At 43.2% G+C, this 27,833-nt stretch overlaps 1 protein-coding gene across 4 annotated transcripts in view; it reads left to right on the plus strand.

The window, feature by feature from the left end:
* The first annotated feature begins 11,581 nt into the window (after nucleotides 1-11,581).
* RAD54L2 (RAD54 like 2) overlaps nucleotides 11,582-27,833 on the plus strand; it is an 88,007-nt gene continuing 71,755 nt past the window's right edge. For 2 of the 4 annotated variants that reach the window (XM_036870392.1, XM_036870395.1), the window contains exons 1-2: nucleotides 11,582-11,760; nucleotides 14,017-14,171. The gene's annotated coding sequence lies outside the window, so the exon portion shown is untranslated. The remainder of the gene's footprint in view (nucleotides 11,761-14,016; nucleotides 14,172-27,833) is intronic. The other 2 variants (XM_036870394.1, XM_036870393.1) reach the window with 2 other exon arrangements.

Raw genomic sequence — 27,833 nt, forward strand, 5'->3', positions numbered from 1 at the left:
TTCTGATTTTAGTAACTAGAATCTTTTTTTTTTCTTGGTCAGTCTAGGTAAAGGTTTGTCAGTCTTATTGATCTCTCAAAGAACCAGCTTTTGGTTTCATTGACTTTCTCTATTTTTCCATTCTCTATTTATCTTCTAGGTCCTTACCTTGCTATGGGTCCTTTCCCCAGAAAACTGTCCATACACATCAGAGTCTGCATACACAGTCAGTCTTCACAGACCCCTGAAACCAAAGGATCTCCATTTACAAATTTTGGTGCTGAAGGGCTTAAAATTCCAGTGGTCCCTGAAAGATTAAACTGGGTAAAGAACAAGGCATAAGATAAGCAAAGGGACCAGCACTGACAACTCATCAGGCACTGAATCAGCGAGAGCCTCTTGAACTTCATTGTGGTAGGTTGGGTTGGGACCTGAGCATCCGCATTTCTCAAAAGCTCCCAGGGAGGCCAGGTTGTTTGTTCTGGTCATGCTTTGAGCAATGAGACTCTAAACAACCACACGCCCTCTAGCTCTGCTTCTCAAGTAAGTTCCCCTCTCCATAAAAGGCATCCCCAGGTAAGCAGGTGTCACCTTTACTCCTCCCTTCTCTTAACCTCATTTTCAGTTACCAAGACCTGAGATGCCATTTCCTAAACATCTCTGACTCCATTTGTCCATTTGTACCCCCTCTTCAGTTTAGTTCACCACCGTCTCCTGCTTGGACCATTGTAGAGGTCCCCTTACCCCCAGGTGTGATCCCCAACCTCCACCTGTGGTGCAATTTCAAATGTAAGTTGTCTTAAACTTTTCTTTTTTCCAAAACAAAAACCAAATTTATTCAGCAGACATTTTAATTAAGAAATCCGATAAATTAGGACCACCACAATTTCAGACACTCCAGTGTGAAGTGTACGTCAATAGCTACATCAGGAGAATGAAAAAGACATTGAATCTTTTTAAAAAATTAGTTTAGCTCCCTTAAAGTTTGGGGGTGGCACCTTATTTAAAGTGCCTTCAAGTTTCATATGGGTAAAGCCAGCGGTTTCTCCTCTTGGAGAGTCACATTTAAGAAAACAGTTTCGGTCACTCACAAGGAGCTGGTGGCAGGAGGAAACTGAGGGGAGAGAACCCATGAAAGCTCAGGCCCAAAGCTCCATGGAGGGCCAGAACAGAGCAGAAAAACAGCCGGGGTCTCATCCATGCAGTGCAGACATGAGGAAGGGTGGCATACGAAAGGCCGGCCGGGAGGACAGAAGAGAGACTCGAGATTGTTTATGCCTGTTTCTGAGAAAGCTCATGGCACAGCCCAGAGTGGCCTCACAGGAAGAGGAGGAGTTCTGGATAGAAGGAAAGCACAGAAAAAACCAAATAACTCTCCTCACACACCCCTCTCCACCTATATGTACTCTGGAGACTCCAAGAGGTAGCAAAGCGCAGACAGGGCTCTTCTTGGAGCAAGAGAAAGAAAAGACACAGGGGTGAGTTAGCTCTCCCAGGAAGCCCACAGCCTTCCACCTAAGCATGTCTTAAACTTTTAATGTGACTTACAAGAGCCTGTGTGACCCTACCCCTGGTCATATCCCTAGCCTTGTTTCTTTGTATCTTACTCATGCAGTTCCCCCCTCTTGGCCTTTACCTATCCTGTTCCCCCCACTCAGAATCCTCTTATCCATCTTTCACCCAACTCCCACTTCCGCTCCTGACCTGGCTTGCCTATTCCCTCCCTCCTTTCACCCCAGTCTAGGTTGGGAGCCTGCCTGGCCAATCCTGTCTGAATTAGGGCGGTTGTGATGATATCCAAAGCCCGTGAAGCTCCTTTAAGCAAAACAAGGACCTGATTATAAGGAGAGAAAGGAGGTGAGTATTTTTTGGACTCCACAGCCGGGAACCATGGTCCTTTCTTCCCTTTCTCCTTTGGGACTCTCAGCCCAGTGCCCTCTGACTGTTTACTTCATAGCTCTCTGCATCTTTGAAACTTGACTCCAAGTTTTGGGACCATAAAATCCAATTGTAATTAGGTATTCTCCCTGGGCCAATCAGCTACTGCTAGGGAACTGACACATAGTACAAACATACTCTATGAGCCTCACTCCTGAGTGAGTGGGCAGTTTTGGAAAGGGGAGTAACGGCTAAGCAGACACCAAAGGTGTCTCCTACAACCCTTAGGGTATTTACCCTGTGTTTCCCTTTTGCAGTGGTGTAACTGCCTTCTATTGGTCTGCCTCCCCCAGTGGGCACAAGCTCTTAGGACAAGGGTCAAGTTGTATAACTCTGTCTACAGGGCTGAAACAGAATGGCCCAATAAGTATTTGTGGAATGAAGTGCCAAGAAAGCCCAAAGAAAGGACTGGCCTTCAGGTTCATGGAGGCATCACAGAAGAGGTGATGTTTGGGCCAGGCCTTAAGCAGAGTAAGTTTACTAACTGGGAGTAGAGGTTGAGCAAGAGAGAATGATGGCCCTGAGGCCTGAATTGGTCCAACCACATGTTACTGAGCACCCAGTGATGAACAATACATTGAGTGATGTTATGGGAATAGGGTTAGGCCTAGAAATGAGTAAGAAGTAGATGAAGGGGAGATTAGACTCCTGGAGTGTCGAACCAAATGTTTCCTCCTTTGAACCTCTGCTGATAGTTGGTTCTCACAGGAGTTAAGAGTGTATTATAGGGCTTCCCTGGTGGTGCAGTGGTTAAGAATCGTCTGCCAATGCAGGGGACACGGGTTAGAACCCTGGTCTGGGAATATCCCACATACCGTGGAGCAACTAAGCCCGTGCGCCACAGCTACTGAGCCTGCACTCTAGAGCCCGTGAGCCACAACTACTGAGCCCACGTGCCACAACTACTGAAGCCCACACGCCTAGAGCCTGTGCTCCACAACAAGAGAAGCCACCACAATGAGAAGCCCGCACACCACAATGAAGAGTAGCGCTACCCGCTCGCCACAACTAGAGAAAGCCTGCACGCAGCAACGAAGACCCAGTGCAGCCAAAAATAAATTAATTAATTAATTTTTAAAAAATATATGGCACTTAAAAAAAAAAAGACTGTATTATAATTATGTTTGTGTGTCTGTATCCTCCAGGAGCCTCAGGGCCTGTGTGCTTTTCATCTTTCTATGACAAATCCCCAGGGTTTTGTTTTGTTTTGTTTTAATTGAAACTGAATCACCTCATGGCAAATGGGGGCTGTGGACAACTCTTAATATTCTGTTCAATACATGTTCATGGAACCCAGTCCTATACCAGAATTTGAGGCTACTGAGATGGACCAATCTGGTCCCATCTGGAAGAGTCAAACACAATTCCAATAAGCATGAGGTAGGTGTTATCACCAAGATAATTGCAAAAGTGCAACTGAGTCTGGGGAATCCCAGCGAATCTCGTGTAGAAGTAAGAGCTTATAATTCCTCTAGAAGGAGATGGTGGAATTGACTTAAAACAGCAAAGATGTTAGCCAAAATTTCTCTGAACTAAATAAACCTGCACATACATTTAGCACTTTGAAAGGTTGTTTATAGCCATTTTTCTCATTTCTTTCTCACCATTGCAAGCATGTTATTCCAATTTTACAGATGAAGAACCCATCTCAGGGAGGTTAAGTGATTTGTCCAAGGTCATACAGAATGTGAGAGGAGCTGCCTCTGCCCCCCTACCACCAACCCTAAGGAAGAACCCCTCACTGCTTAGAGGAAGTTTCAGCTCCTCCCAGATACTTCCAAGGTCTCTACAGACCTCAGAGTCTGTAAGTGGGGACCATTCTTCCCACCCTATTCAGAAAAATGTGTATTGATCACCTACTACTTGGAAGGCATCATCCCTACTCCTTTGTTGGAACCTACTCTCAGAAAAGCACCAGCATAACAGTCATTTACCTATGGATTAGTAAACACTTTGTCTTCTCACTGTGCAACGTGAGTATATACATATATATATATATATATATATATATATATATATATATATATATTCTTAGATCTGTGAATATATATATATTCTTAGATCTGTGTTCAAATTATAACTCCACCGGTTACCAGCTATGAAATCTCATGTAACTCAACCTCTTTGAGCTTTAGTTTCTTTTATTTATTTATTTTTTAAAATCTTTTTACAAAAATATTATTTATTTATTTATTTTTGGCTGCGTTGGGTCTTAATTGCTGCATGCCAGCTTTCTCTAGTTCTGGCGAGCAGGAGCTACTCTTCGTTGCAGTGTGCGGGCTTTTTTTTTTTAATTTATTTATTATTTTTGCTTCGTTGCTGTGCGCGGACTTTCTCTAGTTGTGGCGAGCAGGGGCTAACTCTTCGTTGCGGTGCATGGGCTTCTCATTGTGGTGGCTTCTCTTGTTTCAGAGCACGGGCTCTAGGCGTGCAGGCTTCAGTAGTTGTGGCACGTGGGCTCAGTAGTTGTGGCTCGTGGGCTCTAGAGCACAGGCTCAGTAGTTGTGGTGCACGGGCTTAGTTGCTCTGAGGCATGTGGGATCTTCCCGTACCCAGGCCCGAACCCGTGTCCCCTGCATTGGCAGGCAGATTCTTAACCACTGCACCACCAGGGAAGTCCCGGTGTGCAGGCTTCTCATTGCGGTAGCTTCTCTCGTTGCAGAGCACGGGCTCTAGGCATGTGGGCTTCAGTAGTTGTGGCATGTGGGCTCAGTAGTTGTGGCATGTGGGCTCAGTAGCTGTGGCTAGCGGGCTCTAGAGTGCAGGCTCAGTAATTGTGGCGCACGGGCTTAGTTGCTCCGCATGTGGGATCTTCCCGGACCAGGGATCGAACCTGTGTCCCCTGCATTGGCAAGAGGATTCTTAACAACTGTGCCACCAGAGAAGTCCCTAGTTTCTTTTAAATTGAGGTAAAATTCATGTAACAAAAAATTAACCATTTAAAGTGAACTACTAAAAAAGAATGTATATATATATACACACATATATGTGTAACTGAATCACTTTGCTGTACAACAGAAATTAACACAACATTGTAGTAAACTATATTTCAATAAAATAAATAAAGTAAGCAACACAGTGGCATTTAGTACATTCACAATGTTATGAAATCACATATCTAATTTCAAAACATTTTCATCACCCCAAAATGAAACCTCATACCCATTAAGTACTTATTCTCCATTGTTCTCCCCACCACCCCTTTTAGCTCCTGGCAACCACCAATCTGCTGTCTGTCTCTATGGATTTGCCTGTTCTGAATATTTCGTATAAATGGAATCATACAATATGTGACCTTTTGTTTCTGGCTTATTTCGCTTAACATATTGTTTTCAGTATGTTGTAGTATGTATCAGTATTTCTTTCCTTTGTATGGGTTAATACCATTTCACTGTATGGATATAACACATTTTGTTTATCCATTCATCTGTTGATGAACACTTGGGTTTTTTCCACCTTTTGGCTATTGTGAATAATGCTACAATGAACACTGGCATACAAGTATCTGTTTGAGTCCATAGTTTCAATTATTTTGGGTATATACCTAGAAGTGAAATTTCTGGATCATTTCGTAATCCTATGTTTAACTTTTTGAGAAACCATCAGTTTTCCACTGTGGCTGTGCCATTTTATGTTCCCATCAGTAACACACAAGGGTTCCAATTTCCCCATATCCTCACTAACACTAGTAATTTTCTTTTTTTTTTTTTACGTTATTATTTTATAATAGCTGTCCTAATGGGTATGAAGTGGTGTATCATTGTGGTTTTGATTTGCATTTTCCAAATGATTAGTGATGCTAAGCATCTTTTTATGTGCTTATTGACCATTTGTATATCTCCTTTGTATATCTTCTTCAAGTCCTTTGACCATTTTTGAAGTGGCTTGCTTGTTTTGGTTGTTGTTGAATTGTAGAAGTTCTTTATATATTCTGGATATCAATTCCTTATCAGATACATGATTTGCAAATATTACTTCCATTCCATGGGTTGCCTTTTCACTTTGTTGATAGTGGCTTTTGATGCACAGTGGTGTTTCATGAAGTCCAATTTGTTTATTTTTTCTTTTGTTGTCTGTGCCTTTGGTGTCATATCCAAGAAATCATTGCCAAATCCAACATCATGAAGCTTTTCCCCTTTGTTTTCTTCTAAGAGTTTTACAGTTTTAGATTTTACATTAGGTCTTTGATCCACTTTGAGTTAATTTTTGTATATAGTGTAAGGAAAGGGTCTAATTTCATTCTTTTGTATGTGGATATCCAGTTTTCCCAGCATCATTTGTTGAAAAGACTGTCCTTTCCCCCACTGAATGATCTTGGCATCCTTGTCAAAAATCATTTGACTAGGGCTTCCCTGGGGGCACAGTGGTTAGGAATCTGCCTGCCAATGCAGGGGACACGGGTTCGAGCCCTGGTCCGGGAAGATCCCACATGCCACGGAGCAACAAAGCCCATGTGCCACGAGTACTGAGCCTGCATTCTAGAGCCCGCGAGCCACAACTACTGAAGCCCACGAGCCTAGAGCCCATGCTCTGCAACAAGAGAAGCCACCACAATGAGAAGCCTGCGCACAGCAACGAACAGTAACCCCCACTCGCCGCAACTAGAGAAAGCCTGCACGCAGCAACAAAGACCCAACTCAGCCCAAAATAAATAAATAAATAAATTTATTTATTTATTTATTAAAAAAATCATTTGACTATATGTGAGGGTTTATTATTTCTGGACTCTGTTCTATTCCATGACTGTCTTTATGCCAGTACCATACTGTTTTGATTACTGTAGTTTTGTGTAGTAAGTTTTGAAATCAGTTTTTTTTTTTTTTTTTTAAGATGGTTTTGGCTATACGGGGTCCCTTTAGACTCCATATGAACTTTATGATGGATTTTTCTATTTCTGCAAAAAATGTTGGGATTTGATAGGGACTGCATTAAATTTGTATATTGCTTTGGGTAGTACTAAAAATCCATGAGCACAGAATGTCTTTCCATTTATTTGTATCTTTAATTTCTTTTAGCAACACTTTAGAGTTTTTTTTGTGTGTGTGTACTAGTCTTTTCTGTCTTTAAGTTTATTACCAAGTATTTTATTCTTTTTGATGCTAGTGTAAATGGAATTGTTTTCTTAATTTCTTTTCATATTGTTCAGTGTTAGTGTATGAATACATAACTGATTTTTGTGTGTGGGTTTTGTATCCTGCAACTTTGCTGAATTCATTTATTAGTTATCACTTTTTTTTTTTTTTTTTGGTGTGGACTCTTTAGAGTTTTCTACATATAAGATCATGTCATCTGTGAACAGAAATAATTTTACTTCTTTTTCAGTTTGGATGTCTTTCTTTTTCTTGGAGAGAATGGATGTATTCTCTGTAGAAATTTTTTAAAGCATCTGTTTCTATGACATCTGTCTATTGACTTGGCAAATGTACATGGTCATTTATCAGGTACTACAGTAAATCTGTGCTGCTTCCCTAGAAGTTGATCAGCAGTATCCTTCACACCCTCCCAGGACCAGCCCTGAAATTGATCCCTTCAAGACCATGAAATCTGGGAGCAGAGCTACAGGCTACTTTTCCACTCTCCAGAGCAGTCATCTGGTGGTTCTTACCCCACCTTATGCTGCTCCTGAGCTCTGGTCCTTCTGCCTAGAATTGTCCTTCCCTGAGCCTTCACATGCTTCTCTCTAGCATTCTTGGCATTCAGATTTCAGCTCACAGGTCGCCTCATCAGGGTGGTCTTACCCAATTCTTCCCTCTCCCGACAGCCTCTCTCCCATAGAGGTCTCTGGTTTTATGTTCTTTTCAGCACTTATTAGAATTTGAAATTATTTTTTACTATTTGTCTCCCCTATTTAGAAGGTAAGCTACTTTAGGGCAGAGACCTGTAATCTCTTGTTCAGTGCTAGATTAGCATCTGAAATACAGTTCGGGGACAACAAATGTCTGAATGAACATCCACATGGGACAGGTTTTTATTAGTTTCACTTTACAGACCAGAGTACTCCAAGCTCAACTTTGAGTATAGTTCTTCACTTCAGTGCATGGTTATAAGAGTGTCCTGTACTCAAACCCCACCCCTTATGTCCCAGCTTCAGTTTTTCCATCTTTGAAGTGGGGTGATACTTATACATACCTCATTATGTCAATGTGAGGATCAAATGCGTTAATAGCTCTAAAATGCTTACATTTATGCTTGGCTCGTCTTATTAGTATTCCCCAGCATCCAGCACAGTGCCTGGTACATGGTAGGTACCCAATAGGTAATTGCTGAATGGAGAATTTTATGATGCAGCAGTTTTGCTAGGTCTTCAATAGACTTTGGGGTGGATTTTTTTTTCAAGCCTCCCAGAGATTATAATCTAGTATAAGAGAAGCTGTATACAAGGTGAAAGTTAAAAAACATCCCAAGAATAGGATGGCTGGGCTTCCCTGGTGGTGCAGTGGTTATGAATCTGCCTGCCAATGCAGGGGACACGGGTTCGAGCCCTGGTCCGGGAAGATCCCACATGCCATGGAGCAACTAAACCCATGCACCACAACTACTGAGCCTGTGCTCTGGAGCCCGCGAGTCACAACTACTGAGTGCGTGCGCTACAACTGTTGAAGCCCGCATGGCTAGAGCCCGTGCTCTGCAACAAGAGAAACCACCGCAATGAGAAGCCCGTGCACCGCAAGGAAGAGTAGCCCCTGCTCATTACAACTAGAGAAAGCCTGCACGCAGCAACAAAGACACAATGCAGACAAAAAAAAAAAAGAATAGGATGACTGTCGAAGAAAGAAAAACAACTATCTGTCACCTTGGAACCTGGTTCGGAGTGATCATGTTTTCTGGCATCCAGAAGTGGGAGTAGGTTGGAAATGTGGCTGGTGGAAGAAGGACTGGGCTGATTTTCATGGAATGAGGAGGAGGTTAAACAGGTGAAAGGAAGAGGGTGTTTTTCCAGGTGTGGGTTCACAGTGATGAAGAAGGCCTAGTTATAGCTTCTGATTAACAAGTCACTGGTGAGTCTTCTCTAATCCCAGCAGGAAGACCCCAGATTTTTAAACCGCACTTGAAGGCAGAGCCATCAATAGGCAGCTATGCGTGTAAATCACTCTAGGGATTCCTCCCTAATATAATCCACTTTCCTACTGGTGAATTGGGGGGTAGCATGATCCCCAAAGGTGGTTGTGAGGGCATAACATTATTCAAGTTGTCAGGGAAGCTCCCAAGAGGGCAAGGAAGCAGTGATGTCACAGAAGGGCAACGGCATCTTGGGAAGAGGGAATAGAAGGGGCTTCCATCATCAGGGGAGCCAGCCCTGGCCCTTGTTGCTCAACCTCAGTGACAGAGGAAGCAGGTAAGTGTGGGTGTCTCTGATAGTTGTGTATTGGGTCTTTTGGGAGAGGGAAAGGAGATAAACAATAAGACTGCTCTCTCAAATTTCTGCCCAGCTTCATTGGTCTCTTTTTCCTCACTTTGGTCATTTTTAGGGCTCTCGCCTGAACCTACTTTGACACTTGAGACCAAATCTGCTTTATGTGTCACACAGGTAGTCCAAGCTAAGAGGCCAACTGGTGAAAATGTGGAGCAGGGAGGAGTCGGACCTTAGGTGACCTCAGGATTCTGAGAAAAGTGAACCAGCTTTTGAGGCATCCTTTGTCCTTTAAGATCATAGGATGGGGCTTCCCTGGTGGCGCAGCGGTTGAGAATCTGCCTGCCAATGCAGGGGACATGGGTTCGAGCCCTGGTCTGGGAAGATCCCACATGCCGCAGAGCAACTAGGCCTGTGAGCCACAATTACTGAGCCTGCGCGTCTGGAGCCTGTGCTCCGCAACAAGAGAGGCCACGACAGTGAGAGGCCCGCGCACCGCGATGAAGAGTGGCCCCCGCTTGCCGCAACTAGAGAAAGCCCTTGCACAGAAACGAAGACCCAACACAGCCAAAAATAAATATAAATAAATAAAAATTAAGATCATAGGATGAAGTTCCCTTACTTGAGGGAGCAGAGAGCCTCCAGAGGTTTTGAGCATGCTGCTTTCTATCTATGAGCCTGCTGTTTCCAGATGGTTACCAAAATGTCTTTAGCCAGCTGAGCCCTTTCCTTACTTCCAGAGGATAATCTAAATGGAAATCCATGTGTGTACATGTGTGACACAGTGACAAAATTTAATTTAGGTTCAAGTGACTGATATCAGAGCTTTTCTGGAAAGTCTCTTCAGACAAGGGAGAAGGGTATCAAGGTAAAATTTCCTGAGTCTCAAAAGCCAAGGGGCTAAGTGAGAATGGAAAATCTGAGGACATGTGAAAGCTGTGATACTTTTAGAGCACCTTCTGCAGATCTAAATTCCCATGGATAGTTTGGGAACACACACTTGTATTTTTATAATTTAATTTGTTCCAAAAAATAACTGATATCTGGAGGTATGAAGGCCCAGAAGAAAAAGGAAGTGGGAAGGAGTAAGGATATTTTAAAATTAATTAATTAACTTATTTTTGGCTACATTGGGTCTTCTTTGCTGCCCGCGGGCTTTCTCTAGTTGCCGCGAGCGGGGTAGCGCTACTCTTTGTTGCGGGGCGCGGGCTTCTCATTGCCATAGCTTCTCTTGTTGCGGAGCACGGGCTCTAGGCACGCGAGCTTCAGTCGTTTTGGCACGCTGGCTCAGTAGTTGTGGCTCGCGGGCTCTAGAGCGCAGGCTCAGTAGTTGTGGCGCACAGGCTTAGTTGCTCTGCAGCATGTGAGATCTTCCCGGACCAGGGCTTGAACCCGTGTACCCTGCATTGGCAGGTGGATTCTTAACCACTGCGCCACCAGGGAAGTCCGAAAAACGATTTTTTATCCTCTTGATTTTATGAGGAAAACAGAACCCACTTTCAGAATTTTTTCATCATCTCATCAATGTTCACTTCTTGGGATAAGGAGGAAGAGGAAGGGAACCTGGGGCTGTAGTGAAGAAAGCTGACACAGTTCACTCTTCTCGTTAACGGGAGCCCACATGGCAGTAATTCCCAACTTGAGGGAGGAGAACCTGCATCCTTAACTTCCCCCTGAGTGTCAGTGATCAGGAAAGCCCTTTCTTTTCCCCGCTTTTTTTCCAGCTTCAGTTAACAGGAAACCGGACGAGAGGGGCGAAAACCTAGAGTTACATGGTGCGCATCAATTTCAGGGGTCCTTGAGAGCTGCGCCTAACCTCTGTAGGAGGCGATAGCAGTAGTAGCAGCAATCATCATTGGCAGCATCAGCAATGACCGATCCCCAATGTTGAGCCCCATATCTCCGCGCCAGGCACTTGCATCATCTCATCCAATCCTAACAAGCCTCCAGGGTTATCCCCAAGTGAGGAATGAGGAGGAACCGAGGCTCAATTGAAGTACTGACTGGTCAACGTGCCTCTCTGGTGGCTAGCGGGGTGCAAACCCATTCTGTCGGACCCACCACTAAAACCATTCCCAGGCTTCCGGCCTGAGATTTCCGTGCCTCATTCGCGCCTGAAAAAAGTTATCTGTAGCATAGACGGCTCTGCAGAGAGGGAGGAATCGCGGTCCACCCGGCGCGGGGCAACAGCGGCCTCCACTAGTCTCTCAGCGGAACTTTCCTGTCGGCGGCGCGTGTTCCCGTCCGGGCGGCCGGGCGCGCGGGCCGAGAGGGGGACGTTTTCTGGCGCGGACCGCCAGCGGAGGCTGCGAGCGCCGCCGCAGGAGAAGACTGACGCTCAGCCGGAGCCAGCCCGCGGCGCCCGGGCCTGGCCGGCTGCCTCCCTTCACCTCAGCCGCCGCTGCCGCAGGCACTGCCAAGGCGGGCGCAGAGGAACGCTCGGCCACTCGGCCCTGCCCGGGCCGGCGCGGCCCGGAGCCGCGGCGCGGGAGGTGAGTGCTGGTGCCGGCCCCCGGCTCCCTGCTCGGGCCGCCGGGACCCGCAACAATGGGGGCCGAGTGGAGACGCGGCCCGGGCCCCTGGCGCTCAGCGGCCTGGGTCAGCAAGCGGGTCCCGGCGGCCCAGGCCTTGGGGCGCTGGATCCGACCTAGGGAACTCCAGCGGCCGGAGGCTTGGCGGGGGTCTTCGCCTCCACCCGGGGCCTTGTTGGCTTGGTATTTAGAATTTTTGTAGCCGGGAAAGGGAGTCATAGGGGCATGGAGACTTAACTCTAGAGGCGTGCGCTCTTAGCGCCTGATGCAGACGCCCTGGAGGCTGGCCATAGCGGTTGGATTGGGGGGAGGATGCGTTTGGAATTCTAGGGGCCTCAGTGTGCCTGGTCCCTAAGGCGAATCGAGATGCGTCTCTCCCTGCCCTCCTCCCCACCCCCTCCACGCCCCCAGGTCCGTGAACTTGGCAGACCGGGATCTGGCTGGGGAGAAAAGGTATTGAGTCTCTAGCTTCTCTGAGGTAATCGGTGATTAGTTCCTGGAAAGGCAGGAGCTCAGCTGGGCACAGGGGAGTTGAGCAAAGGGCTGGATTCTCCAGGGCCCAGCATTCTGGAGTTGAGTGGTTCTCAGGTAGGGAACTTGTCACAAGAATGTCTCGGTGAGTAGTGTTGGCTACCTTGGAGTTAGGGTGAAGCCGGAGTTGTGAATCGGAGAGTATAGAGGAAGGTTGGTAGACTGCTGAAGTTGGAGAATTAGCTTTTTGTGGGCCATGGTGGTAGCAGCCTGTGAGATGAACAAGGGGCCTTTGCAGAGTGGGCTTCCTGATAGAGAATGACCTCTTCCTGAGGGGGAGGGGTGACTCAGATCTTAGAATTCCTGTCCCTTGCTAGTGGATGTGGCTGACTGTGTTGGTGGCTGGGCACTGAGGTAGATGGTGCTGGAAGGGGCGTTTGGGGGCTGAATTGAGTTTGTTCCTGAATAGAAGACAGTGTGGACCATTCCTTCTTACTCCAAGTCAGAATGGTAGCTGTCATCGACAGTGTTTTAAGTAAAGAATTTCTTTGTGGTATCTGGATCCAAAGCTTTCCTCTGTTCATTTTTTTTCTCCTTTGTTTTTGAATTGTGACTCATACTTTCTTTTCAGCACTATGGCTGTTGTTTATGATGATAGACAAACTTAGACAGTATAATATATATAAATTATAGGGATTTTCAGTCCAATTCTAAATCTAAATTAAGAGCCTCTTTTCACTAATTTGTGTGTCATTGTTTAATGTATGCAACTCTAGAGAGGGATGTGAAAACTCTAACAGTTTATGTTGTTAAAAGTTCTTTATATCCCTAAACTTCATTTTCTCCTACTACCGTGAAGTCATTACGTTAAATCTGTTAAATCTTAGTGACCGTCATTTTAACTCTCCCAGGACATTATCTTCACTAGAAGTGTTGTCTGTCTGGTCTGTACACTGTGTCTCATCTGTATCATTGAAAGGCAATGTGCAAACTCCAAACAGCTGAGGCCTGCATCTGTGCACCAGAGCTCTCTCTATGTAGTATTCAGGCAAAAGTTGGTGTGTTGTCTATAGATGAGATATCAAATCTCATATGAAAAAAAAGTGTCAGAATCATTGCACTTTCAGAGTTTGTTTAGAGTGTTAGGAGTTGTATTGCCTCGTTGGAGTATATTAGAGTATAAATTTTCAGGTGAGATGTGAGGTAATTCTGACTATTTGTAGTTGTACTGATGGTTCTGGGGATTGTTTTTCCCCTTAATCTTTAAAAAATCATATATTTCCCTTGCACTGTATTATTTCTGTCTGTCTGTCTCTTTCTCTCTTTTAAGTTTTCTATCTTAAGTAACTCATTCTTTCATAAACCAATATCTATTGAATTATGCCAGGCACTGTGTTGGGCACCTCTACAATGGTGATGTTTTTCGTGTTTTAATAGTAATAGTTCATATTTCAGAAGTGGCTGTAGGTCTATGAAGGAAGAAGTGATTCAGGCATATCAAGCTTTTAATCAGTAAAACCATTGAATAAAGTTTTTAAAAAGTATTGATTTTGACTAGTGACAATTGATTATCCTCATATATTTCCATGGGAAAAGTTCACAATGGTATGGGATTGTTTTTGCATTGTTTTATTTACATACACCTGTTAACTTTAAGTATGCCTGTAGACGAACCACAAGGTAAACATTTTGTTGCTGTGTGTGTCTTGATGAGCTATGATTTACAAATACTGTATATGTGCTTAGGTTCCCCAGGAAGCCATCACACTTTCCTTCTCACTGTGGTTTTGGGAGCATGAAGGCGTTGCTTACTCCCTTTGTCTGGTTCACTGTATGTAGGCTGGGAGTGTCTGCTGATGCCTTGGAGTGCTGTCTCCTAGAACAGGAGGAATAAGATTGAGGTAAGGCTCAGCCTGTTTGAAATTCCTTGCCTCTTAATTATTACTGCATAAATTATATTTGAATGCTTTTTTGCTTAATTGTTAATCTCCATTCCTATCTAGTTAAATGAAATTCTGTCCTTTGCTCTCTTCTGTATCTCTGTATGTATTTCGGCCAAAAATAAATGAAGAGGTTTAAAATCAAGACACTTAGATAATAAATAAATTCTTTGAAGTGTCTTTCATTTTTCCATCTGGAATATTCACTTGATCAAATAAAATGAAAACTGCTTTATTTTGTTGCTTTGAAGGCAAACTGATTGCTGAAAAATGTTTTTGACTACCTCTTAGTCAGATGGATAACCTCAGAAACTCTTGGAAAGAAGGCTTAGAGTGTTTGATTTCTTTGGAAATATTCTGAGGTGTCTAGTACAATGGAAAGAGCATGGTCTTTGGGGTCATCCCATCTCTACCTCTTGCTTGCTTTTTGACCTGGGTAAGCTGTTAACCTCTCTGAGCCTTGTTTTTTAATTTAATTTAATTTTTTCAGTCTGTGAAATGGGGTTAAAATAACCTCTGCAGGTTGTAGTGAGGACTGGAGATGAGGGCCTGGTGCTTTATGGGTGGTCAGTGCTTGCTGTTAGTAGTAGGTTGTGTGTATCATTATGTGGGAGTTACTATTCTCAGTAGTATTAGTAATAGGAGTGTGGCTGGGTGCTATGCATGGATGAGAGGTTCAATTTCCTTGTCTGGTGCGGAAGGCAGCATTCTGTCTACACCTGTTGGCACCCTGGACAGGTGAGAGAATTGTTGAGGTAGTCTTTTTTTTTTTTTAAAGAAATTCACGTTCTTTTATTTATTTATTTATTTATTTATGACTGTGTTGAGTCTTCGTTTCTGTGCGAGGGCTTTCTCTAGTTGCGGCAAGTGGGGACCACTCTTCATCGCGGTGCGCGGGCCTCTCACCATCGCGGCCTCTCTTGTTGCGGAGCACAGGCTCCAGACGCGCAGGCTCAGTAATTGTGGCTCATGGGCCCAGTTACTCCGCGGTATGTGGGATCTTCCCAGACCAGGGTTCGAACCCGTGTCCCCTGCATTGGCAGGCAGATTCTCAACCACTGCGCCTCCAGGGAAGCCCTGAGGTAGTCTTTATCCAGTACTGGTGGCCGGGAGTCAACACTATAAAGTCCAAGGTCATTCCTGGCACTGGTAGGTTTTTTTCCTGGCAATTTCCATGGAGAAGCCAGGAGGTAACTGTTTGGCATGTCCTTGTTTTGGGAACAGTGGGCATTCCCAGTGACAGAGTGCTGGATATGCCAGGCAGCATATTCTGTGTGGCCCCTGATCAGGATATTTCTCTAGCTTTCTTCTGTTGGCCTCAGATACCTGACTTTGGTCTTTTTGCCTGGAAGGCTCCAGATGCTGGAGAGATTTGTCGTCTTTCTCTAATTTGGGCTAGTTTGGTAGAATCTAGCACTCTGTTCGGAAATGTTTATGATGAACAGAAGGTTCACAGGCTTTGTTATAGAATTGTTCAGTTTTATTTTTTCCCTGTGAGGTGGGGGGGAAGTAGAGAGAAAAATAAGTATGAGCCAGACAGAAATGATTCAAAATAACTGGCCCTAAATCTCTTCCAGTCTTCCTTAGTGAAATTCCCCCTCTGTTTGGGGTGGTCTTTAACTTCAGTTAAAAGTAAATAATATTCCTCTGGCCTCAAAATACATGAACATCTAGATCCTGATATGTCTCTACTTCAACATCTCACAAAGACCTTTATGACCTGGCCTCTTTGGTATCTTCCTTTCTAGTCCCTCTTCTGCCACAATTCCTCTGTCACTTTAGGCTCCAGTTACAGTGAGCTCCTTGAATGTCCCAGCATTCTCAGGCTATTTCTCCTACTAATTTTCCTCCCATTCTAGTGCTTGTTTGACTCTTAGGCTTGAATTTACTAGGAATTCAGGCACCATCACTTAAAACTCTTCCTTGATTCTTCCCAGATTAAGCTGAATGCCTTTTCCTTTGTATGGCATTGCAATCTGTGAAAGCTTCTTTCATAATCACTGTACTCTTAACTTTGGGTATTTTTTTCTGTTTTGTGTGCCTATGTTGTGACCTACTTGAGGGCAGGACCTCGTCTTGTTTAACTCTATATCCTAGTACCTAAACATTACTGATACAGAAGTAGCTACTCAATAAATGTTTAGTGAAGAAATGAATGACCTCTGCATGTAAAATATCATGAAATCATTCCTTGTGGAGCTGCTGATGTGATGAGGGTTCTGATTTCATGGGTGCCTCAGATCCTGGCTGAAGCAGTGCTTCTGCCTTTGTATTTCCAGGTTGCTAAAAGCAATACATGATTTTGCTGTGAAAATGTGTTGCTTATTCCATATGTTTATGGTTATGATGCTGGGGAGCTATTACTTGCTCTCTTTGGGTCTTGGCAGAAGTTTCCCTTGGAAGAGAATGTGACAGTTCTTTATGGGTATTATCTAGATCTTCCATTGGCCATTTACTGCTCTGAGCAATTTGTCCTCATGTGTGAAGAACAGTGACTAGTCAGTTTGGGCCACAAGGTCTCTAGACAGCTACTTCCAGCCTGGGAGTGGGTAATGGATTTAACACTAGGATGTTGTGACTTTTGTCAGCTGACGGACTTTTTGAAGATCCAGCTGAGCTCAATGTGGCCATATTCAGAATATAAGATCATTTGCCCAAACTTTATTTAGGAATTTGGACTCAGTGATTATGAAATTATCTGTATTAGTTCTTTGTTCAGCCTAATAGTGTACTAACACTGAAATTGATATATTAGTTCTTTGTTAGGAAGCTCTGTGTTCTGAGTTATTAACCTAGAAGTAATGGAATTGTGCCAGTTCATTTAGTCACCCTCTTGGTTCTTCTTAGTGGTAAAATAACTTGAGAATATACTACCTAAATTACTTTGAATTAATTTTCATGGTTGATCAGACCACATAGGAATCCCACTGGCCAGGTGTAAGGAACTCTACTGAAGCCTACCTAATGCGGTTGTTCTTTCATGTGGGTGACAAACATAACAGACTGAAGAAAAGGAAAGCATGAAAAGTAACTGTAGTTAAAGGTAAAAATTGACATGAGATAAAAAGGAAAACTGAGACAAAGCATAAGTCACTTTAAATGTGGCAAGCAACTGTTAAATTGAAGAAATTTGTGAGCAGTGTTGAAATCTTGTGAAGAAAATTGTTATATAGGTTAAAAGCAATAAAAACATGGCCAATTTCAGCCAGCATAGGCACATTGAAGGTGCTAGCACCCATTTATGGTTTTATAGCACCATTGATGAAAGTGATATATAGGTAGAATTGAAAAATGTTTGCTTTGCTATGATAAGTATACGTATACCTTGCATATGTATGATATTATAGTTTTATAAAACACTTTGATGTACATTTTACTTTACTGCATCCTCCCAACAACACTGTGAGGCAGTTATCCCCATTTTATAGATGAAGAAGCAAACACAAAGAGGTGAAGTGGCTTGCTTTCAAGTTCACAAAGCCAATAAGAAAAAAAGGTGGGACTTGATGCCAGGTTTTCTAAGTTTAGGGCCTTTTTTAACGTCCTCATGAGATATTGTTAGGGCTTCAGTTTGGGGTGACAGTCACTCCTTTTTCCAGGCTTCTGGCCAGTAGAGGATACACACAAAGAAGGTAGTGCCACACAGGGCGTAGAGCTTCTGCTCTATTAACAGCAGCCTAGTAACTCTGCAAGAGCTGGGTGTGGGGGGAACCTAGATGGAGCTTCCACCTTCCTCACAGATCCCTTATGGGTTATGAGAAACACCCAGAACCAGGTGGAGAGTTTTTGCCCTTGAAGCCCAGTGACACAAATTGGGATCTTCCTCCTAATGTGATGATGTTTAGAAATTGGAAGAAAAATCGAAGTTTGGGAAAGAATCCTTCAAGTGTGATTCTGGATTGAGCTTAGGCTCTCTGTTCTCATTGTGCCATCCACTCTCACTGTCTCCCCCACCCTATCTCTCTACCTTTCTCTTCTCCACTATTTCACCCACCTCCCACCTTAGTTTGGATGCTGGTTTGCCATGGTCCACAGTAACAGTGCTGCCCTCCCCAAGTCTGAGAACCTGCTTGAACCTTTGCACTCTGCCAGTTGCCAACCCTGAATTCTCTCCCCTGGCTTCTTTCGCTGCCCCTAGGCTGCCCAGTGTTTCTGGGGAGTCAGGAAAATGGGCTGCTTTGGTTGTCAGCAGTTCCCACTGCCTCACTTCAGTTGAGCTGTCTCTGCCCCTCCGGGTGCTCTTGTGCTGCATTCTCAGGGTCCCAGTTCCCACAGCAGCTGGTTGCACGTTTCGCAAGGTTCGTTTTTCCCTCAGGCCCTAGACCTGCTCTCTGTCTGCCTCATTCTTGACCTGTGACTTCACTTTAGGGCTTGTGCTCACTAATTTTTTCCCCTTTCCTTTCTATTATGACACTTTCATCACTCTTGCTTTTGGAAATTCCTTGACTTTTTTCCTGATTATGCAAGTAATATATAAGCACAGTAAAATTCAGGCATTTTTATTTTATTTTATTTTTTTATTTTTTGTTTTTTAAAAATTTTTTTCAGTTTACCCTTCCCCCTCCCCAGAGGCATTTTTAAGTAAGGAAAGGAACCCATAATCCCATGTCTCAGTGTTAACCACTATCATGAATTTGGTTTATATTTATCCACACTTTTTTCCACTGTGTATGCTGACATGGATGTATTTGTGCTTCCGTATGTGTGTGAGATAAAGTAATTCCTTTTTACAGAAATGGAATAACAGTATATCTACTTTTCTATAATTTGCTTTCTGTCTTCATTTAATGCCTTTATTTTGGGCATATTCCCATGTTTCGGACACATATCTATCTTTTAATAGTTACGTATTTAATTTCTATCAATTTTCCTAGTCCCCTGGTGATAGCCATTTGTTTCTTTTTCTCTGCAGTTACAAGCATCCTTGTAAATATATCTTCGTATCTTCTGTACTCTGTATACTTCTTAGGATAAATTCCTACAAGTGTAATTTCTGTGTCAAAAGTTATGCATGTTTAAAATTTTACTAGATATTATCACATAACTTTTAACAGATTGTATCAATTTATATTTCTTCTCTAACACTGAACGTTGTCAATAAATTTAATCTTTGACAATTGAAGCTTAGATAACTTTTATTTACATTTTCTTAAATGTAAGTGATGAACATCTTTTCATGTTTTTGTTTCATATATAGATTGATTGATCAATTAATTAATTGATTACTCAGTTATCATCTTTCTAGCATCTTCCTATCCTCCCTCCCTCCCCTTTTTGTTTTTACCTACATACAAGGTAGACCCATCGTAACTTGACCTCTCATGCCATCCTAGCCCTCTCCTTCCTATCCCTTTTATCTAAAATGCAGTTTTACTGCCATTTCCTCACTACTTGCTTTATCTATATCTCTTAATCCTTTGTGATCTGGCTTCTGGTCCTGTTTTTCTCCTGAATACTATCTCTGAGTGAATTCCTTGTTGCCCAGACAAAAATTTTTTTCTTGATGTTTGTTCTCCCTTGTTTTGACTAATTCCCCATTCCCTACCATCTTTGCAGGGAGGGAAGCTGCATATGAGTGGACTTTTTATTATGGAAAATTTCAAACATATACAACAGCAGGGAGTATAGTATAATGAACCCCATGGACCCATCACTCAATTTCAATAATGACCAATATTTCCCCAATTTTTTCTTTCATTTGTCCTTCCCACCGTTTTTTTGCTGTTGTTGGCATATTTTTTTTAAATTAATTAATTAATTTATTTATTTTTAGCTGTGTTGGGTCTTCGTTTCTGTGCGAGGGCTTTCTCTAGTTGTGGCAAGTGGGGGCCACTCTTCATTGCGGTGCGCGGGCCTTTCACTGTCGTGGCCTCTCTTGTTGCGGAGCACGGGCTCCAGACGCGCAGGCTCAGCAGCTGTGGCTCACGGGCCTAGTTGCTCCGCGGCATGTGGGATCTTCCCAGCCCAGGGCTCGAACCCGTGTCCCCTGCATTGGCAGGCAGATTCTCAATGACTGCGCCACCAGGGAAGCCCTGTTGGCATATTTTAAAGCTAAATCTCAGACTTTGTCACTGAGTGTGTGTCTCTAACTAATAAGAATATTTTATTTCTTAAACACCATTACCTTGCCATTTTCTACCCTGATAAAAATTAACATTTTCTTAATAGTGAGGACTTGATATTTAATCCTGGCTCTGATACCTGCTGTTTAACTTGGGCAATTTTTAAACTTGTTTTCTCATCTTGAAATGCAGTGAGATAATGATGATAATGCCGCCTAATAGGGTGGTTGTGAGGTTACCTCATTTATTCCCACATGAAGTGCTTAGCACCGTGCTTTACCTACGTGAGGGCTCAAACATGTTTTGCATTTACTCTGTCTTCATCTGTCCATTCATTCAGCAGATATTTATGGAACACATATGTGTCAGCTGAAGAGGAGACACTGACCTTGGCTTCTAAGATTCTGCACTATCCTGATTCTCTGCCTGCCTCTCAGATGTTTAAAAACCCCTTCCTTTTTCCTCCTGGATGTGGATGTAACCCAGGTTTGTTGTTTTTCCTTTTCTATTCCCTCTGTAGTCTGGCCCTCAGAAATCTAGCTCTTTCACTCCCACCACTTCAGGCTATCCAAGTGACTCAATTCTATAACCCTGGTTTCTTTACCAAGCAACAAACCCACATTTCATCCTGGCTTTTAGACATGTCTTTCTGGTCATGGGAATGAGTATAAAGTGCCCTGAACTGAGTCTGCCCACCAGGGCTTCACTCAGTCTTGCCACTAACTCCATGGCTTGGGCAGTTCAGTCACCTCTCTTGATCTTGGTGTCCTCAGTCAGAAGGATGGTAGGGCTGGATTAGAGTCTGAAGTCCTGTGCAGCTTTAAAAGCCTATCAGCTGTGAGAAGGTGGTTTCAGAAATGTCCTGCTCAGCATATGTGGGACCACATGCATCATTCTACTCCCCAAACAAGTTTCTGGCTTTTCCCATCTGGCCTCTCTCAGGATATCCAGGCTTCATCCTATGGCTTTTCCCTTTCATTTGTCTTCAACATAGGGCCAGTTATCTCGTGGCTAGTTCTTCAGTTAATCCTGACTCCTGGCTTTTCTGGAAACATACATTTAGCACTTTTCAGCTTTGTGTCTGTATTCACATTGTTTTCTTTGGCTGTCCTATTCACATTGTTTCTCCTGAACCTGTGTTCTGGCCGATTGAATTTCCAACCATCTTTCTAGACTAAGTTCAGGTGACAGCTTCATCCATATTGGAAGTGAGTCCTCCCTCTTCTGACTCTCATGACTGGCAGTGCGTCAGTGACATTTCACAGTATGCCTGGTGCTTCAGCTATTTGTGTGTGTAAGTTTTTCTTCCCTCCTAGTGTAATCTTCTTGAGTATAGGTACCACATTTACACTGCGTGTAATTTTGCATCCTACAGTGTCCAGCACAATTCTTTGTACTAAGAGTTTGCAATAAATACTGATTGAATAAGTGACTGAGCTAAAGTAGACTTTGCTTCAAGTTAAGAACACTTAAGGAAATGTTTTTATTTTTATTTTATTTATTTATTTTTGGCTGCGTTGGGTCTTTGTTGCTGCACGCAGGCTTTCTCTAGTTGCAGTGAGTGGGGGCTACTCTTCGTTGCGGTGCGCGGGCTTCTCATTGTGGTGGCTTCTCTTGTTGCAGAGCACGGGCCCTAGGCGCATGGGCTTCAGTAGTTGAGGCATGCAGGCTCTAGAGCGCAGGCTAAATAGTTGTGGCGCAAGGGCTTAGTTGCTCCACGGCATGTGGGATCTTCCCGGACCAGGGCTCGAACCCATGTCCCCTGCATTGGCAGGCGGATTTTTAACCACTGCGCCACCAGGGAAGCCCAAGGAAATGTTTTTAAACCTAAAAGGCCGAGCTTGTGAAATGGTACTAATTCAGGTACTAATTCCTTGACCTCAAAATTCAAAGAATCCTCTGCTTTCCTGTCCTGTCTCAGAGTTGGGAAGATTTTCCAACTCTTTGGGTAATACAATTTAGCTTCTCCAAAGCATAGCTGGTCATACTACATACTGTCATCATGGAGTAGCTAAAGGTAATCACTAACATTAATTGAAAGCTAACTTACCGTGTGCTAGTCAATATGCTAATTACTTTATTTTTTTCACTTAATTAAAAAAAAATCTTACATATGTACTGTTATTCTTCTCATTTTATAAATAAAGAAATCTAGGTTTAGAGGAATTAAGTAACTTCTTTAGTATTCCTTAGATAGAAAGTGGCAGTGCTGGGACTCTGACCCAGGCCATCTCGTCCCAGAGCCTTTATTCTTCACTGGTGTGCTGCTTTCCTGTCCAAAGCATGTTTACTACCAGTTGGCTCTTTTATGTTTATTTTCTAGCACTTATCAAATATCTTGCATGGATTTTTTCATTTCTCCCCACCAAACCAGCTATCCCTCTACTGTTCTTTCTGATTTTGGTGAAGGGTATGCCAGACTTCAAGTCTCAGATTCATATATAATTTTTCCCTTTCCTTCCTGTGAGTTTTCCTTGGTAATGCCTTACCCCTGCTCCATTCTTTCTGGTTTCTTTCCTCTTAACCCAGGGCCTCCAGGTATAGTCCTGGATTATGATGGTTGATTTTCCCTCCTTCATTCTCTCATTTTTATAGTCCTTCTGAAAGGGTTGCCTGTCACCCATTTCTCTCCAGTTAAAAATCCTTCTGCGACCCCCCAAAAAAAATCCTTCTGCTGTTCTTGTAACTGGGGTTCCTAAAAGCCAGTTTTCAAATAGTGCTCTACACAGTTACCAGTGTTCTTTTTTTTTCAAAAAACATTTATTTATTTATTTATTTGGTTGCACCAGGTCTTATTTGAGGCAGGTGGGCTCCTTAGTTGTGGCATGCATGTAGGATCTAGTTCCCTGACCAGGGACCAAACCTGGGCCCCCCTGCATTAGGAGTGTGGAATCTTAACCACTGCGCCACCAGGGAAGTCCCACCAGTGTTCTTTTTAAATTGGGAATTCAGATGATGCCACTTCCCTGCTTGAGATCCTTTAGTGGCTCCCACTGGGGGCACATGGACTGTGGGAAGGATTGCATGGAGACAGATACTGAGGCCACTTTTGAGCTCAGCAGAGAAGGGCTCGATGGCATAATAGTTACGTCTGCCAGAGGTACAGACAGGAGAGTGGTGCCAAGTGCCACATATTTGCCAATTTTTATATAGGACAAAGTTCAGACTCCTAAACAAAGTCCTCCAGACACTGCTGGATCAAGATCTGGCCTGTCTACTTCTCACAATTTCCCCATTTACTCCCCCAGCCTCTAGTCCTATGGAACTGTACTTCTGCATATGTCATTCCCTCTCTCTGAATGACTTCATCAGTCTCTTCTTCTTCTTTTTTTTTTTTTTGAATTTTATACAGCAGGTTCTTATTAGTTATACACTTTATACATATTAGTGTATACATGTCAATCCCAATCTCCCAATTCATCACACCACCACCCCACCCCACCCCCGCCACTTTCCCCCCTTGGTGTCCATATGTTTGTTCTCTACATCTGTGTCTCTATTTCCATCAGTCTCTTTTTAAGGAAAGAAGACATTGTCCTTTGATGTTCAGATCTGTTGCCTCCTCTGGGAAGTCTTCACCAGCCTTTCCAGGCAAAATTATTTCCTTCTCTGTCCTGTAGAACCTTTTCCTTCCTCCCTCCCTCCCTTCCTTCTGAAATATAATTCACATACCATAAATTTCCACCATTTTAAAGTGTTTAATTCAGTGATTTTTAGTATATTCACAAGGTTATGCAACCATCACCACTATATAATTCCAGAACATTTCTTTTCTTTTTTTTGTGTGTGTTTTGATTAATTATTTTATTTATTTATTTTTGGCTGCATTGGGTCTTCATTGCTGCGCGCGGACTTTCTCTAGTTGCGGTGAGCGGGGGCTACTGTTCGTTGTGTTGCATGGGCTTCTCATTGCGGTGGCTTCTCTTGTTGTGAGCACGTGCTCTAGGCGCGCAGGCTTCAGTAGTTGTGGCACGTGGGCTCTAGAGCGCAGGCTCAGTAGTTGTCGCCCATGGGCTTAGTTGCTCCGTGGCATGTGGGATCTTCCCAGACCAGGGTTCGAACCTGTGGCCCCTGCATTGGCAGGCGGATTCTTAACCATTGTGCCTCCAGGGAAGTCCCAGAACATTTTTCTACAAAAAGAAACTTGTACTCATTAAGCAGCCACTCCCTATTCTTCCTTCCCCCTACCCACTGGTAACCACTAATCTACTTTCTGTTTCAATGGTTTTGCCTATTCTGGGCATTTCAGATAAATGGAATCATACAGTATGTGGCCTTCTGTGACTGGTTTGTTTCACTTAGCATAATGTTTTCAAAGTTCGCCCATGCTGTAGCATGCATTAGTACTTCCTTCCCTTTTATTGCTCGATAATATTCTACTCTGTGGATATGCTACATTCTGTTTATCTAGTCATCAGTTGATGGAAGAAGAACTTTAGTCATATGTTATACTTACCAGATTGCTCATCTTATATGTTTATGTATCTGTGTCAGTTGACTGGATGATTCCTGGAGGGCTCCAATCATCACTCTGTGACCAGGGTTCTCTTATCTCTGCATCTTCAGTACCTACCAGTACTGGTCAATACTACATGCTTAATCAGTACTTATTTATTTTATTTTATTTTTTAATACATTTATTTATTTATTTATTTATTTATTTATTTATTTATTTATTTTTGGCTGCGTTGGGTTTTGTTGCCGTGAGCGGCTTTCTCTACTTGTGGCACGTGGGCTTCTCATTGCGTGGCTTCTCTTGTTGCGGAGCACAGGCTCTAGGCACGTGGGCAACAGTAGTTGTGGCATGCAGGCTCAGTAGTTGTGGCTTGTGGGCTCTAGAGCACAGGCTTAGTAGTTGTGGCGCACGGGCTTAGTTGCTCCATGGCATGTGGGATCTTCACAGACCAGGGCTCGAACCTGTGTCTCCTGCGTTGGCAGGCGGATTTTTTTTTTTTTTTTTTTTTTTAAATTATTGATTCCTACTGAATCAGCAACTCTGGGGGTAGGTAGAGCCTAGCAACATGTGTTTTTTTACTTTTTGTTTGTTTGTTTGTTTATTTATTTATTTATTTATGGCTGTGTTGGGTCTTGGTTTCTGTGCGAGGGCTTTCTCTAGTTGTGGCAAGCGGGGGCCACTCTTAATCGCGGTGCGCGGGCCTCTCACTATCGCGGCCTCTCTTGTTGCGGAGCACAGGCTCCAGACGTGCAGGCTCAGCAGTTGTGGCTCATGGGCCCAGCCGCTCCGTGGCATGTGGGATCTTCCCAGACCAGGGCTCGAACCCGCGTCCCCTGCATTGGCAGGCAGACTCTCAACCACTGCGCCACCAGGGAAGCCCGGCAGGCGGATTCTTAACCACTGTGCCACCAGGGAAGTCCCAATCAGTACTTACTGATGAATCATTTTATCTCCCTTTCCAGAAATCTGGACACTTTCTGCCTTTTCAGTGCGCCTCAGATCCAAGTCATGATTCCTGTGTGGAATGTCTTCTCCTCCCCTCCTCACTTGTCTAATTCTGCCTTGCTTCAGGAGTTGTCTCAAGGTTTGCCTCCTCCAGGCTTCTCATTGCGGTGGCTTCTCTTGTTGTGAGGACGCACTCTAGGCGCGCAGGCTTCAGTAGCTGTGGCACGCGGGCTCTAGAGCGCAGGCTCAGTAGTTGTCGCCCATGGGCTTAGTTGCTTTATTAAGTGCTTAATGCACTTAATAAGGTGCATTTATTAAGGCACTTAATTAATGTAATCTTACCTATGTCCTTAAGTAGATTGACACTAAGCCTAACAACACTAAGATTCCCTTTTTTCACTCCCAATACAAAGGTGCTTTAATTTTTTAACGGAATTATAGCTAACATTTTACCTTGCTTAAATTGCAGAAGGAAGAAAAAGAGAGAGTAAGAAATAATGATTGATTGATTGATTTTAATATTTATTTATTTATTTATTTGGCTGCGCCGGGTTGTATTTGCACGCGGGATCTTCATAGCTGCGTGCGGGATCTTTAGTTGCAGCATGTGGGACCTAGTTCCCTGACCAGGGATCGAACCTGGGCTCCTGCATTGGGAGCGCAGAGTCTTAACCACTGGGCCACTGGGGAAGTCCCCAGAAATAATGATTTAAATAGTGGGGTAATTTATACTCACCATTTTACTCCATGAGTACCCAAAGGCAGTGGATGTAGTCAGTGTTGTTAGTTAATATGATTGACGAAACTTATAAATGTAAAGAATTCTTGACCATTGGCAGAACAGAAATTGTTTAGGTGGTGTGGTGATGAGTTGGTAAGTATTCAGTGGTGAGGGAATGGGGAGGAAGAACTGAGGGCCAATGAAGAATTGCTGAACTGGTCCAAGCAGCAAAATACACAAGAGGTTTAATTTCTGAATATTATACCCTTTTGGAAATATTTTTGGTATATACATCTACAGGAATACATACATAAAACTATTCATACTGTATTTATATGTGGACAATAGAAAAGCCTTTTCAAGGGTGACTTTAACTATTGATGATCTTTTTTATGTGCTGCTTTAGGCCCTCATGTGAGCTCTGGCTAAGATGGGGTCCTTGTAGTAGATACCCAGTGAACTTTTGTTGGCAGTGTGAGAGCTGCCCTGTTGGTCACTGGATGTGGCTATGGATAGAAGCAGTCACAGCCTGAAAAATACGATGCTGCTCAGGATGGGGATGAGGTCAAACAGGATTTGTTCACTGATGGTTTGACTTTGTAGAGAGAGAATACATGTATAAAGATACTGATTTTACAGTTATAAAGTCATATCTATTACTGTAAAGCAAAAGAATAAAGAAGAAAATAATAACTTTTTTGGTAAAACTATCACTCAGATAAAAATGGTTAACCTTTTGGTGCATTTCCTTCTTGTCTTTTTTTTCCCCTATGCATATATAAATACTTGCACATGTGTAATTCTATTTTTAAAGTTGGGATCTAAATATTTATAAGTTTTTTGCACATTTTGTACAACATTATATTGTAAAAATGGTCTTGAAAATCTTCCCCTGAAATTTGCTCTACTGTATCTATTTTATGTTCTCAGAAAGGCTTTTCCTCTAATAGGTCAGAAACCTCTTTGTCAGAGCCATCTGTTTCATATATTAATAGATTTTTTTGTGAACCTCACCAGGTCTGTCTTGCAAGCTCTGGTTAGGACAAATTAGAATTCACTGATTGACCCAATCAGTGCTGTCAGTACAGATTCCTCTATCAGAGACTTGTGACCTGGTCTCATCTGTCAGCTGGCCCCTGTTAGACTTGCCCTTCATCTACTGACTCTGCAGTCGATATTTCAGATTAAATGTTTAAAAAAAAAACACATTTTAGATGTTTAGAGGAAGGCTTGTGGGGTTTTTTTTGTTGTTTGTTTTGTTTTTAATCAAAACAATGTGCTCTGGCAGCATCTTAAAGAACAATTCCATGTCAAGGGCATTTTGGCAAGTTTTTCTCCTTTGAAGATTCATTTCTGTTAATATTTCATAAGTGAAAGTAGCAAGTAATACCTTGTGACATGTACAATCAATACATTCCTTATAAGAAATCAAATGTGTG

This window comes from Balaenoptera musculus, chromosome 11 (genome assembly GCF_009873245.2).
Source record: "Balaenoptera musculus isolate JJ_BM4_2016_0621 chromosome 11, mBalMus1.pri.v3, whole genome shotgun sequence".
NCBI lineage: Eukaryota > Metazoa > Chordata > Mammalia > Artiodactyla > Balaenopteridae > Balaenoptera > Balaenoptera musculus.